The sequence below is a fragment of the Oryctolagus cuniculus genome, chromosome 5 (assembly GCF_051225735.1).
Source record: "Oryctolagus cuniculus isolate XC-2025 breed Fujian yellow rabbit chromosome 5, ASM5122573v1, whole genome shotgun sequence".
In the NCBI taxonomy this organism is placed as follows: domain Eukaryota; kingdom Metazoa; phylum Chordata; class Mammalia; order Lagomorpha; family Leporidae; genus Oryctolagus; species Oryctolagus cuniculus.
Window position 1 is genome coordinate 13,429,737 of NC_142871.1, and position 15,577 is coordinate 13,445,313.

The window sequence follows — 15,577 nt, forward strand, 5'->3', positions numbered from 1 at the left end:
TGGGTGCAGGGGCCCAAGCACTTGGGCCATCATCCACTGCTTTTCCCAGTCCATTAACATCAAGTTGGATCAAAATTGGAGCAGCTGGCAAACAAACTGGTGCCTATATGGGATGCTATCATTGATGATGGTGGCTTTATGTGCTATATCACCATGCCGACTCTTGAAACAGAGATCTTATTGAACACTGTACTGGTGATCTGGGATACGTGTAACTTACTTTAATCTGTTAATGCAACAGCTGTGATTAGGGACATCCTTTGGCTTTGAGTATTGAGAAAATCTTTTTCAGATGGTTAGGGGCCCCTACTGAAGCACTGTGCCTCTATTTAATAGACTCTTTCTCTGTAGAAATGTCACATTCACAGGAATGCTTTGTGCCATGTTCCATAGAAGTATCCAAAAATATTTGCCAAGCACCAAGATGATTAATTGCTTAGGGTGCAAGGGTGAGCAAATATACTCACTGCCCGTGTTCCCTCAAGGCTTTCTGTGTAACTGGGATGACAGATGTTAATGAAGCCCTAATTACAAAGTACATGGGACCCTAAAGGGAATGTCCTTCATTCTCTGCCTCTCAAATAAAGGAGACTATTTCTATAAGAGTTTTTCCTTGAGATATTTATGAAGTAAAAAACACTTTGAAGGATTTGTTCTTTTGTGGTGTTGGTCTTATCTCAGTTTGGCTTTTGCAAAATGGAGAGCTATTTAGAATGCTGTATTTTTCATGTAAAGACTTGAGATCAACCGGTAAAATGATCAAGAAATGTGGGAATTCAATTGGAAACAGTAGTTAACACATCTATGAGCTTTCCTTTAGTGTTAAAAGAGACAAAGGAATCTTTGTTATAGTAAGACTAGAAAACAAACACAAGAGGAAGGAGAGGTTTCAGAAAGTGAGCAGGTGACAGGTGTTTGGTACAGTGTGAAGATGCTGCTTGGGCTGCCCATACCCCACGTTGGGGTACCTAGGTCTGAGCTCTAGCTCCACTGCCATTTCCAACTTCCTGGTAATGTGCACTAGAGGAGTCAGCAGGCTATGACTCAAGTGGTTGGATCTCTGCTGCCCAGATGGGATACCTGGACTGAGTTCTCAGCTTCTGGCCTATCCTAGCCTCCACTATTGGGGGGTATTTGGAGGGGAGAGTGAATCAGCTGATGGAAGTTCTCTGTCTCTGTCTACCTGTCTCTTTGCCTTTCAAATAATTTTTTTTTGACAGGCAGAGTTAGACAGTGAGAGAGAGAGACAGAGAGAAAGGTCTTCCTTCTGTTGGTTCACCCCCCAAATGGCCGCTACAGCTGGCGTGCTGTCGAAGCCAGGAGCCAGGTGCTTCCTCCTGGTGTCCCATGTGGGTGCAGGGTCCAAGGACCTGGGCCATCCTCCACTGCCCTCCCGGGCCACAGCAGAGAGCTGGACTGGAAGAGGAACAACCAGAACAAAATTCGGCGCTCCAACCAGGACTAAAACCCGGGGTACTGGTGCCGCAGGTGGAGGATTAGCCTAGTGAGCCACGGTGCCGGCCCAAATAAATTTTTTTTTAAACATGAAGAAGACGAAGGAAACACTTTCCAGGTAGATAGGTCTTATCTTTGGTTAGTATATCCATAGTATCTTTGCTGGTAGCATATATGTATGCATGTTTACATGTTCCTTTGTACTTCTGTTGATCGGCACAAGCTTACATACACATGACTATCTCATTAGTTATTACAATGTGCCCAGCACATCCAGAAGAAGTATTAGGGACACAGTCATAGTGTCCAATTTGATGCTTCCCTTGCTATTTATGTTGGGTATTTTCTCCATACTCTGTATTCTCAGATAATAAACTGAGAATAGGTGATTGCTTAATACTCCAAGGACTTGTTTTCTTATATCAAAATGAAATCAGATGAACAGCCATTTGTAAAATGTGAACAAATGCAAATGATTATGACTGACAGCCAAAAAGCAGGACAAACTTCCTTTTGCATGCACCAAGGAAGCACCAAGTTGAAGTGGCCCAGGCCAGCATATGGAGAGATGCAGAAACAACAGGAACAGAGTGAATTTTTGGCTCCTTGGTGCTTTATCTCTTGTATGTGTATACGCATAAACTTACACATCATTTTGAAATTTCTTGTTCTCATGATAACATGCTAAAATCACAGTAACTAGAACAGTGATTGATTTTTTAAAAATTTCATTTAAGTTATACAAGTTTCGTGTGTTCCATATATACAGATTTAGGAACATAGTGATACTTCCCACCTACCCTCCCTCCTGCCCGCACTTCAACCTTTCTTCCTCCTTCCTATTCCATTTCTACTCCTAATTTTCACCAGGATATATTTTCAGTTTACTTAATGATTGTAAAGTTAACCTTACACTAAGTAATAGAGTTCAACAAATAGTATGAAGAAAAAACACTGTTCCGCAATAGAAGAGACAAGGGCTGTAAACAATCATCAAATCTCAAAATATCCATTTCACTCCAGTACATTGCATTTCAGGTACTCTGTTAGTTACCTGAGGTCAGGGAAAACATATGATAGCTGTCTTTTTGCGACTGGCTTATTTCACTGTGATTGATTTGAACAGAGGTTGAGATTAACCAAAAACATTTTTTCTTCAGTTTATATGGAAATATGGACAAATAGTAAAGGAAAATGTCTCAAGTATTCAATTAAATAGTCTTTTCTAGCCTCTTATAGCGTTCTGAAGCATAAATTACATAGTGATACATTTAAATACGATTGATCTATTCCCTTAGATCTTTAAATGCCATTAAGAATCCCCTTGGATTCTCTATGAGATTTGTGTGACATTGATTTATCATAAGGTATATGAAAATATATACTTAAAATAGCTTAACTACAATTCTTACCATTTAATTGAGTAGTAAGCTATTTTTATTTTTAAAAATGAATAATTTACTGACAAGGTGGAAAACAGTGAAACAGGAACATCAGATGAAATGATAGAGTAGATATGGATGAAGAACAAATTTTTTAAAAAAGGATTTGTTTATTTTTTGAAAGGCAGAGTTAGAGAGAAAGAGAGAAAGAGAGAGAGAGAGAGAGAGAGATCTTCCAACCCCCAAATGGTTCACTTCCCAAATGGCTGCAATGATGGGAGCTGGGTCAGGCCAAAGCCAGGAGTCAGGAGCTTCATCCATTCCCATGTGGGTGTAAGGGCCCAAGCACTTGGATCATCTTCTGCTGCTTTACTAAGTGTATTAGCAGGAAGCTGGATCAGAAGTGGAGCAGCTGGGACTCCAACTATCACCCTTATGGTATGCCAGCACTGCAGGCCATGGCTTAACCCACTGGCCACAGTACCAGCCCCCCAAAACAAAATTTTTTAAAAATGTTCTTATTCATGTTTAGTTAACAGACTTAAAATTGTATGCATTCATGTTGTACATGATATTTTGAAATATGTATGCCTTGTAGAATGGCTCAGTTAAGATAATTAACATATATATATCTCACCTGCTTACCATTTATGTGTTGTGAGAACACTTTCAATCTTACTCTGTTAGCAATTGTTATAAACTATCATGACTGGGTTTTACAGTAAATCTTCTGCATTTATTATTCCTATCTAACTGGAATTTGCATCCTTTGGCCAGTATCTCCCCAACCCTTCTCTCCCCACCAGCCACTGGTAACAACCATTTTACTCTCTGCTTCTCTGAGTTTGCCTTTTTTAGATTTCACATATAAGGGAGATCATGCAGCAGCTGTCTTTCTGTGCTCAACTTACCTCACTTAACAGAATGTCCTTTAGGTTCATTTAGGTTGTCCCAAATAAAGAGATTTCATTCATTTTAAAGGCAAAAATAGTATTCCATTGTGAAAAAAGTCACATTTTGTTCATCTATTCATCTACTGATGGATATCTAGGTTAATTCTGTATCTTGGCTATTGTGGATAACGATGCAAAGAATGTGGGAGTGCAGATGTATCTGAAATATTGATCTCATTTCTTTTGGCTACATATCCAGTTATTAGGATTTTTGGATCATATGACACTTCTGTTTTTGAATTTTTCTGAGAAACATCCATAGTGTTTTCTCTAATGGCTGTAGTAATTTATTTTCCAACCAGTAGTGTGGTGCAGGGGCCCAAGCACTTGGGCCATCTTCTGCCGCTTTCCCAGGCCATAGCAGAGAGCTGGATCGGAAGAGGAGCAGTCAGGAATAGAACCTGCATCCATATGGGATGCTGTTGCCATAGGTAGAGGCTTCACCTACTATGCCACAGCACCAACCCCCTTTCTTCATTTTTAAAATTAATTTAATTGTTTTAAGAAAAAATTTTTGAGAAAACTGATGAGTACTTATTTTATATGTTTTGGAAAAGTGTTTTGGAACTGTGGGTATAGATAGCGCTAGAGCTAGAGATGTAATTTAGGCTTGAAACATGGATTTGGGAACTGTTGTCACTGGTGATAGTTAAATAAAATGTAGAACGAAAAAGAAGTAAGAACATGAATAGGACCCCAGGGAACACCAATATTTAAGCGATTAAGAGTCAAGGAGGAGCAAGGAGCCTGGGCAGGGCTGATAAGGAGGTAGAAAGAAGACCAGGATGATGTTGAGTCCTGAAAGCCAGAGGAAAGAGTATTAATATGGGATTCTGTGCTGTGGTAAACGGATAGAAAAGTGCCCACTGAATTCAGCAAGGAAGTGCTTGGGAGGTTCAAGGGAGCCCCGAGATGCAGCTGAGCTGAAGTCCACTCGCAGGTCTGGGAGAGGCGAGTGCATAGTCAGCAGTAGAGTGACTTCTTTCACACAGCTTGACTAAAGGAAAAGTTAAAAAATGAGCAGTGACTAACGTAGCATTAGTGGGAAGATCTTTGTAATTGGGCGGAATTTAAGAATGATTACAAATTGAAGCAGAAAGAGAAGAGAGGGACTGTCTGAGGACACAGGACAGTAATGTGCTTTCTGCCTAGGACTAGGAGAGGTGACTCCCAAACATGGGGTGGGGTTTGTCTTCAATAGGACGAGAACGGGGGCAGCTGTGTAAGGAGGGCCTCTAACTCTGCTGTGCTGAATGGTGAATGAGGGTAAGAGGAAGGGTGTATTAGATGTGAAGGTGGAAATAGCAGCTGGTTTCTTCTATCAGCCAGTGTCATCAAAGCCATCTATGAGCTCCTGCCCCATATCAGGGACTTGCTGGGTGTTTACTAGTGAACCCCACAGCTAGAGTGGGGCAGAGGTGTCAACTGTAATCAGACAAATACATCTGAATGTGTGACCTTGGTAAAACCTGGGACGAAGAGGTCTGTGGAGATTTGAGACAAATGCAACGGTGGTTTGATTCCGTCAGAGAGCTCAGGAAAGTTCCTTGAGAGTTGGAGAGGTACTAAGTACGTCATATGAATAAATATCAGGTTTTTTTTAAATAAAGAAATCACATTATTTAGAAGAGAGTTATGGTTTGAACTGAATCCCTGCCCCCCCCCCCCAATACTCATGTAGATGTTTAAGCCTCAAAGTCTTCTGTTAATGGTTGGTAGATGAATGATTGATGGATTAGGGTGGAGGGTGGAGGCTTGATCCAAATGTGGTGTCTGCAGGTGAGGCCTTTGGGAAGTGACTTGATTGCTTTAGGTCTCGAGGATGGAGCCCTGTGACTGGGTCATGACAGCTTTGTAAGGAGAGGCCACACAGAGGGTAGATGGGGAGTGTGCGTCCTGTATCTCTGCTGCTGGGCTCCCATGTGATCCTTCCTGTGCCCCAGTCAATGACAGACTGCTGGGGCCGCTGATCTCAGACTGTGAACCTCCAAAGTGTAAGTGAAAATGAACGTTCTTCTCTCCTACACTGCTCCTTGTTGTTATTTTAATTAAGGTGATGAAAAGCTGACGAATACAGAAATGCAGGAGAGACAACTCACTTCAGCAAACATTGACCTCTTCCCCATGTGTCCCTGTACAAAGCTTCCCTCATCTGAGATGACTTGACATTGTTTGTGAGGGAGCTCCTTTTTAAAAAAACAAAAACAAAAGCAAAAACAAAAACAAATTTACCTGTTTACCACAAAAGCCTGTGTAGCCCATTACTAAAAGAATATCACTGTATTCCTGAGTTGCAGCTATCATACTCAATCGTACCTAATAAAGCTGGAAAAATTCTCATCTTGTAAAACTGACAAAAAATTAGAATATCCAAAAGTATTACTGCATTATGAATAATCTAGATGTTGCAAATGCATGCTACCTCCCCATTGTATTGCAAGAGTGGCTATAGCATTTTTGTGTATTTTACAGTATTTAACAAATTAATGATTAGTTTTATTCTTTTTCAAATTTAAAATTATTTTATTCATGAGCCAGGGAAATTTATATGTGTATATATATTTATATATGTGTGTGTATATATATATATATAGAGAGAGAGAGAGAGAGAGAGAGACTGACAGAGACACAGCTCCCACTGGCTAGTTCACTGCCCAAACTGCAAGGTCTAGGGCTGGGCCAGGCAGAAACCAAGAGTCAGGAACTTAATCCAAGTATTCTACATGTGTGTCAGGGACTCAACTACCTGCCATTTCCGGCTGCTTCCCGGGAGGCACATTAGTTAGAAGCTGGAATAGGGAGTAGAACTGGGACTCAAACCGAGGCTCTCTGCCACAGGATGTTTACTTTCCAAATGACATCTTAACTGCTAGGCTAAATGCCCACCCCCCTTTTCTGATTCTTAAATTTATTTGCTTACTTACTTACTTACTTATTAGAAGGGCAGTGAGCAGGCTCCCATGTGTTGGTTGACTCCCCAGTGCCAACAACGGCTGGTCTGGGCTAGGATCAAAGTCAGGGCAGGTGCAGGGAACACAATCCAAGTCTCCTACATGGGTGGCAGGAAGGGAACTGCCTGATCTGTCACCATTACTTCCCAGGGTTTGCATTAGCAGGAAGGTGGAGTCAGAAGTTGGATTCAGGAGCTAGTGCCAGGTGTCAAGCCCAGGCACTTCAATATGGGATGTAAAGGCATCCTCACCATCATCCTAACCATTAGGCTAAATGCTCATCCCATTAAAAATTATTTATTTGGAAGAGAGAGGAGGGGGAGTGGGAGGGGGAGAAAGGAGAGGGGGGAGAGGAGAGGCAGAGAGAAGGAGAGGAGGAGAGGGGGGTGGGGAGAGGCAGAAGGAGAGGGGGAGAGAGGGAAAGAGAGGGGGAGGGGGAGAGAGGGAAAGAGAGGGGGATGGGGAGAGAGGGAAAGATAGAGGGGGAGGGGGAGAGAGGGAAAGATAGAGGGGGAGGGGGAAGAGAGGGAAAGAGAGGGGGAGGGGAGAGAGGGAAGGAGAGAGGGGGAAGGGAGAGGGGGAGGGGGAAGAGGAGGAGGAAAGAGAGGGGGAGAGGGAAGAGGAAGGGGGAAAGAGGGGGGAGAGAGAGAGCAAGCTAAGAAGGATTCAGCTTTGCATTTTTATGGACTGCATTATCCCACCCCTAAATTCATCTGTTGAGGCTATAATCCCAGCACCTCGGAATGTGGCTGTATTTGGAGATGGCACCTTTAGAGAGGTAATTAAGCTAAAATGAGGTGATTAATATGGGCCCTAAATGAAACCTGCTGACACCTTGATCTCAGATTCTGGCCTGCAGAGTTGTGGGAACAACAAACTTCTATGACTTAATCCCCTGTCTGTGGTGTTTGGTTAGAGTAGCACCAGCAAATCAAGATAAACACCTGTGGGAAACAACCCACAGGGAGACAGGAATGCAAAGGTGCATTTGAAATAGTGTCTACAGGTGGGTGGGTAGTGAAATCTAGAAGCCAAGTGAGATTTGAAGCCTGCCCAATCTGAGGTCTGAGCTGAGTCACGTGGACTAAGAAGACGCTGGGCACGTAAGGTGCTTCACCTGTCTGTGTTTCAGGTCATAAGATGGGTTCATTATGAGGAGCCCCTGGAAGAGCACCTGGCCAATGGTAGGTTTCCACTTTATTCATCTCCCTGCCCCCTTCCCCACCTTTCCTGAGGTGGTCCAGAGTCAGAATGTGTTGACTATGAAGTTTTCTGCAGAAGATGTCATGAGCTATCCTTTAGATTCTTGATTGTGATGAAATGAATCTACTGTCCTGTTGCACTCTTTCCCAAGGCCAAGTTATTCTAATGTTTTATATCTTTAAGTAACTAATGGAAACCAATTTGCATGAGAAAATGAGGAAGAGGATTCTGTACAGAGAAACACAGAGCATTAACTAAATGTTAGTCAATGATAAGAAAACCAGTGTTGGGGAAGTTAGCTTGGCTGCTGTGGAAGGCTGCCTCGAGTTAGGTGGTAGAAGTTGAGTGGGCAGGGAGAGGAAGTTGGGGTGGTTTCAGGGGTTGAAAAGGAAAGTCAGAACAGAATTATTATCAATTTTATTTAATTTGTGAGATGTGATATTTGTGAAAAATTATTCTAAGTAAGTGTGGGTAGAGACAGATAAGTGCATAGAGAGGGAGAAGGCGGGAATAAAGGTAGAAGCATAAAGACAGGAGAGCTGAATGATTGCTGTGGAGTGGAAAAATGCGTGGTGAAGAAAGCGCGGTAGAAGTTACCGACCAGGTGGGTATGGTCGGCGAAGGAGAAAGTGAGGCCAATAACTGAAAGTCAGCTGCAGTGAGCCAGGCTGTTGAGCCATCCGCAGAAGGACACCAACTGAGAGGGAGGCGGCTGAGTGGATGGACAGGAGGCACCAGTCTTCACACTTATTTTCTTATGATTTAAAATCAGACCAACTCTGTCTAGGAATGAAGATGAGGATTTTTCACTGAAATTGAAGATACAGGTGGGAAGTTCCCCCAGGTTAGTCTTATAAACCAAATGTGGTGTTGGGGGGGAGGTATTGGTAGTCAGACAAGTCCACGGTCTTGGTCATCTTGACCTTTTGTTTTTAAGCATTTCTGGCTTCAAATAAAAATAATTACTATACTTGATTAGGAAAGTCCTCATAAAAGCAACTCTTCTTTCAGGATATTTGAATGGTGATGTAGGTTTCTATTCATTAAGTGTTTACTAATGTTGTTGGTAATGGGCTAAGATCTGGGAGCTCAAAGATAAGTGAAATGCTGATCTTCCTCTTGCTAATCCTTGACAAGTCTATATGTGTATTGAATTTCATTACACACAAAATTCTGGAAGAGTGATTACCCAAAGGATTCTCAACTGTGATAACATCTGAGCCAACAGGCACAAGTGCTATACTCTTAAGGGTGACCACACTTTGGCTCTATCCTGCTGAAGCGGACTATTGATGCGTTCTAACACTGCAGTTTGAGCAGGGTAATATTTTTAAAGGAGAATGTGTGAGAATCATGCTTTTTTGTTTCTAGTTCTTTTTGAAGCAAATAACGGAAAGAAGGTTGAGTGAAACATTTTCGTTCCCCAATGTCAATATTATGGCATTAAAATTAGAGTAGTTTAGCAAAAGCACAAGAAAGGAAGAAATGTTCAGGGCTGGCAGATGTGTGCACCAGTAATCATACAAAGTAGATGTGCCATCATAAAGCTGCATCTAAATTCTGAAGATTTACTGAAACTGTTGGGCGGCTGCTGATTCCTCCCTGACAACAAAAACTATTTGTTTTGAGATAATCTGTATCTTTGAGTGTTACATAGTCAGTAAACAGGGAAATGATGCAAGATGGGAGAGGGTAAGAAACAAATAATTCCTAGGCATCTACTGAGTGCGTGATGCTAACTGGGCAAATTCACAGCAATTATGTCATTGGCGTCTTCGCAGACAGCCTTGCTCCTCAGTTACATTCTGTCCCCTCTGCAGATGAAAAACAGCACGTTATGTCAGCAAGGTCCCTCAGCGAGGAGGTGGCAGAAGCAGGATTTCAACATGCATCTGTAGTCCTTCCACTATATTGTGTGGTTACCACCAAGTGAGACACATAAAGCACTGGCAAAAGAGGAAGTTGGGGAAACTTGGTTTTGCTGCCTCCATGGAAATGAGTGTGTGACTCAGATGACTGACAGCAAGGTTTATAAACATTTCAGCTACTGGTTTCAGACAGTCTTAGCTTAGTAACAGAAGCTTGTTGTCAGCTGAAAACAGGAATGAGCATTTCATTGAGTTGCTATATAGACGCACAAATGATAGCAAGTAGATCTCTGGGCAATTTCCACAGAAAATCAAATGCAGTCAAGTAGTTTTGTTTATTGAATGTCATCTATATTATAAATGCACACATATACCACACCAAAGAATCAGCAAACCGACCAAAGTACATGAACACACAGAGACGTCATGAAGATCAAGTCATCTATCTCGTGTACCACACTTTTCTTCCACTCACTATTCCCTCAAGCTTTCATTTAGAATTGGTTTATTAATGCTTATCTGATTGCCAATTCTATGGGCGGATAAAAAACTCATTGCTAGGGTTACTGAACACAATGAGAAGCGATGTGTGACAGGGAAGGAGTAGACAAAAGATGCAAAAAGCAGCCGGAAGAACTCAACTCAGAATAAGGTTAAAGACCCTCAGCAGGTACTAAGGATAACTGTTGTCATTTGCCCATACAATAAGACAGAAATGAAGGAAACTAATTTCAGGTCACTTTCTAAGTTGGTGGGTAGTATGTAGTATCTTCATGATATATTCAGTTATCTAAAATAACTAGTATGAAAATCTGGTTGCTTTAAGGAGTAAGGAACTTGGCCACCTGGAGAACATATTAGCTTTGCAAATGGTGTACACTTCGAGGATGTTCCAGAATCTGGTGTATTAATGTCATATCCAACTGCACCTTTAACTGGGATGAGGGCAGGTGGTCCTGTTGGCTAGAAAAAGAAAGGGGAGGAACTCCAGGAACCCAGGAGTTCAACCGTGCCTCTCAATAGCTGTGGGTCTTTGGTGAAATTAGTATTTTTTTCCCCAAGTCTCAGCGTCTTCATCTATAAAGTGAATATAATACAATTTAGAGCCTGGTGTGTTTGTGAGTATCAAGTGAGATAATTTAATGTCTTCAATATCCACTCCTTCTGTTATCACAGTGTGGTGTTAGTTAGTGAATATCTTCCCAATCATTTCTTACTCATTTTCCCGATCATAGATGAGTGACCTTTGGGAGTCCAGGACAAATTGCCTATGCCTTCTTGGGGTGGGCTTACCACATGCATTTCCCCTAAATACCTGCATAAACACACACACTCTTTTATACCACCTCCTAATTGCTCATGTCATAACTGAGACTAAAAATAACATTTGTGTGTGTTAAGTAATCGGGCTGACAGTCTTTTGTTTTACTTCCTCATTCTTTATCCTATTCCAGCTGTGCTAAAAGTGTCAGAGCGTCTGGTAAAAATGCAAAAGAAGCCTGTCACACAAGGAAGAAAAAACTAAAGGGGCTTGGATACTTTGCAAAATAGAAAATGAGTCTTTAAATGATTGAAGTGAATGTAATACTTAATAGGAGACTTTGTCACAGTGAGGTTAATCTGTTTTGTTCTTTCTCAGTATTGTTGACCCAAAGTTTCCCAAAGCTGTTAGACTGTCTTCCAGAAGATGCAAATGCAGTGTTAGAACTGGAAGTTCTATTGCTCTCCTGCTGGTTTTGACCCTTTTTTTTTTGTCAAATAGTCCTTTTTATTTTTTTAAATTATTTTATTTTATTTTGTTTGACAGAGTTAGTGAGAGAGAGAGAGAGATGGAGAGAAAGGTCTTCCTTTACCGTTGGTTCACCCTCTGATGGCCGCTGTGGTTGGGCGCTGCGGCCAGCGCACCGCGCTGATCTGAAGCCAGGAACCAAGTGCCTCTCCTGGTCTCCCATGGGGTGCAGGGCCCTGGGAGGACCTGGGCCATCCTCCACTGCACTCCCGGGCCACAGCAGAGAGCTGGCCTGGAAGAGGAACAACCGGGACAGAATCCGGTGCCCTGACCGGGACTAGAACCTGGTCATAGTTCAGATCTCAGCAAAGTCTTAGCAAACACTATGTAAAGATGCTATGGAAGCAGAGCTTGCATTTGTCACAATTTTAACTTCAGTTGTGTCCTGAACACCCTGGACTATCTGAGGAAGCTTATGGGCCCATATTCAGAATAATGTTTTCAAATGCATAAAGCACAATGTGAAGGATTACAGAGAAACTAAATCTATGAAAATATAATTGTAAAGGTTCAAAAAATTTGATGTAGTGATATATGTGCTACTTTATTAACACATTAAGTTACATAACCTAGCAGCAAGTCTAGTAACATCTTAATGGTGATGATGATATTAGGTGATATTTGAAATAACTATAACGACCATAGTGGGAGATGAAGATAATACTGACTTCTATGGGGAATGCATTAAGTTGCCCTTGGGATCTGGATTTCACATCTGCAGACTCAACTGGCCTTGGATAGAACAGATTTAGAAGGAAATTGCATCTATACGGAGCATGTATAAACTTTTTTTCTCATTTTTCCCTGAGCAGTATGTTATAATCATTAATTACATAGTGTTGAGTATTAGAAGTAATCTAGAGATATATGTGTAGGTTATATGCAAAAACACTGTGTTATACACGGGACTTGAACATTTGTGGAGCTTGGTGTCACAGGGCCTCAGGGCAAATCCACCACAGATACAGAAGGCTGACTTTACACAGATACTGCTAATACTACTGTGGATTGTTGCCAATATTTATATTAGAAGGATGTTAAATTCCAGTTAGAGATTAGTGAAAAGGAAGATATATTTTCCCTATCCAAGTGTACTGACTTCTTGAATTCTATTCACAGGCACACTGAACTCTGATTTAAGGAGTCCTGGAATAAGATTACTTTTGTAGGATTATGAGCATGGTTGAGATAAATTAAGTTTCTTTAGACACATATTAGTATATAATCCCAAGTGCAGTTGTGGATATTTATTTGCTTAATTCTCAAATGGGGATGTCATTCACTCATTTATGTTCCCATTTATAATCTGCCTTGTTTCTGAAATTGGAGGCAATTTGCACAGACCCTTAGAACAAAATGTAATAAAATTGAAAGGAAGCAAGTGACAACAAAGAAGAAAAAAGTATGAGTATAAAAATTCAGTGGCATCAGGAAGTGAAGTTAATATATAAAGTGTGTATGGGAAGGCTGTATACTCTTATTAGAGTCCAATGACAAGTTTGATTCTAACTTTTATGATATTCAATATAAAAACAAGAAATAACCAGCTTCACACTCGTAACTACATCTCCCGTAATATAAATAAGGAAATGCCCAACTGTTTTGCTGCTGAAACTAGACAGACATTTCTCATAGGCTTTGCCTCTGTCTCAGTGTGCTCGGCTCCCATACCAACATATCATAGATTTGGTGCTCAAACAACAGATGCTATTTCTCACAGTTCTTGAGACTGAGAAGTCTAAGATAAGATGGCCAGCACAGTTGGGCTTTGGTGAGGGAGTTCTCTTCTTGGCTTGGACAAGGGCATTTTCTTGCTATTTCCCCACATGATGGCGGTGGGGTGGGGTGGAAAAGAGATGAAGAGGAGAGGGGAAGAGAACAAAATCCTGAATCTCTTTTTATGGAGGCACTAAGTCCATCATAAGTTTCCATCCTCATTAACTTAATCACCTCCCGTGGTGCCATGTGTAAATACCATTGCTTTGAAGAAGACATCAACAAATGAGTTTAGGGGACTCGGTTCATTCCATAATAATGATATACTGTATAATTCAATTAACAGTACTTTAAAAACACTTTCATTGGGCTCTTATAATTTCTTAGTATAAATCAATGACATGTATTTCTGTTGGTCCACTTTAATATCAGAATAGGCCTTAAAATATCTTTCGGGAGTACAATATCTAAGTGTATGTATATGTACGTGTATGACTATGTATGGAGGTAGTTACTCTTAAGACATAATTAGTGATTTTTATTTTTATATGGTATGGATTAATTTGAGACTAATGAACACCATAAATTATTTTTAATAGGAAACTTATATTTAATAAAAATTTTGAAAGTACAACTTTTGGATTATAATAGTTCTTCCCCCCATAACCACCATCCAACCCACAAACCATCCCACTTCCTACTCTCTCTCACATCGCATTCTTAAGATTCATTTTTAATTATCTTTATATATAGAAGATCAACTCTATGTGAAGATTTCAAGTTTGCACTCACACAGACACACAAAGTATAAAGTACTATTTGAAGACTAGTTTTGACATTAATTTGCATAGCACAACACATTAAGGACAGGGGTCCTACGTGGGGAGCAAGTACACAGTGATCCCTGTTGCTGATTTAACAATTGACACTCTTATTTATGACATCAGTGACCATCAGAGGCTCTTGTCATGAGCTGCCAAGGCTATGGAAGCCTCTTGAGTTCACAAACTCCATCAGTATTTAGACAGGGCCATATGCAAAGTGGAAGTTTTCTCCTCCCTTCAGAGAAAGGTACCTCCTTTGGCCCGTTCTTTCCACTGGGATCTCACTCACCGAGATCATTCATTTAGGTCATTTTTTGCCACAGCATCTTGGCTTTCCATGCCTGAAATACTCTCATGGGTTTTTCAGCCAGATCCGAATGCCTTAAAGGCTGATTCTGAGGCCAGAGTGCTGTTTAGGGCATATGTCATTCTATGAGTCTGCTGTGTATCCCGCTTCTCATGTTGGGTAGTTCTCTCCTTTTTAATTCTATCAATTATTATTAGCAGACACTTGGTCTTATTTATGTGATTCTTTTGACACTTAATCCTATCTTTATGATCAGTTATGAACTTAAACTGATCACTTTAATAAGATAGCATTAGTACCTGCCAACTTAATGGGATTTGGCGTCCCATGGCAAGTTTTTAGCTTTACCTTTACGGGTAAGTCCAAGGGAGAGTGTGCTGATCTGTATATCTCCTCCCTCTCTTATTCCCACACTTATTTTTAACAAGGATAAATTTTCAGTTGGATTTAAACACCTAAGAATAATTCTGTGTTAATTAAAAAGTTCAACCAATGGTATTAAGTAGACAAAGAAAATACTAAAAATAATAAAATAGTAAGCTGTTCCTCGACAGTCAGGACAAAGGGTGATCAAGTCATTGCCTCTTATAGTGTCAGTTTCACTTCTACAGGTTTGCTTTTAGGTGCTCAGTTAGAAAACTATAAATTAAAGCACATTACATTCTATACACAATTTCATGGATCCCAGATCTTCCTAAGTCTCAGGACTCATAAATAACCCTGGAATGTAGAGTAATAGATGTGAGTTTAAACATGTTATATAAGTATTGTTTACTGTAACTGATCATTTGACAAAGATCGAGAGCCAGCCAGTTGGATTTACTGCTTCTGGCAAGTACTAGAATTCAGCTATTCTGTGCTGTAAACAAGTGCTTTAACAGCCTGGAGAACAGGAAACCCATAGGTCCATTTAACTAAACATCATACTAGTATTTCAAGGTCAGCAGGGTACATGGATCATATAACCCCAACCCTGTGTACAGGATTCTCATGTCCCTTGGAGATCACCACAAATCTTTGGTTCGCACCATTGCCCCACAATATGGTAGCACAAATGTGGACACTGTCCTCAGTCCCATCACTCTGAACATCCCAGCCAAGTCCAAGCTATGAAGAATTAGGGACAACC

The 15,577-nt window shown here is 40.8% G+C and overlaps 1 protein-coding gene across 14 annotated transcripts in view; it reads left to right on the plus strand.

The window, feature by feature from the left end:
• The window catches only part of IPCEF1 (interaction protein for cytohesin exchange factors 1), a 210,930-nt gene that overhangs the window by 58,592 nt on the left and 136,761 nt on the right, over positions 1-15,577 (plus strand). For 2 of the 14 annotated variants that reach the window (XM_051854212.3, XM_089332558.1), the window contains exon 1: positions 7,652-7,925. The exons of 2 other annotated variants lie outside the window; for them this stretch is intronic. The gene's annotated coding sequence lies outside the window, so the exon portion shown is untranslated. 10 more of the 14 variants (XM_089332553.1, XM_089332559.1, XM_089332563.1 and 7 more) reach the window with 10 other exon arrangements.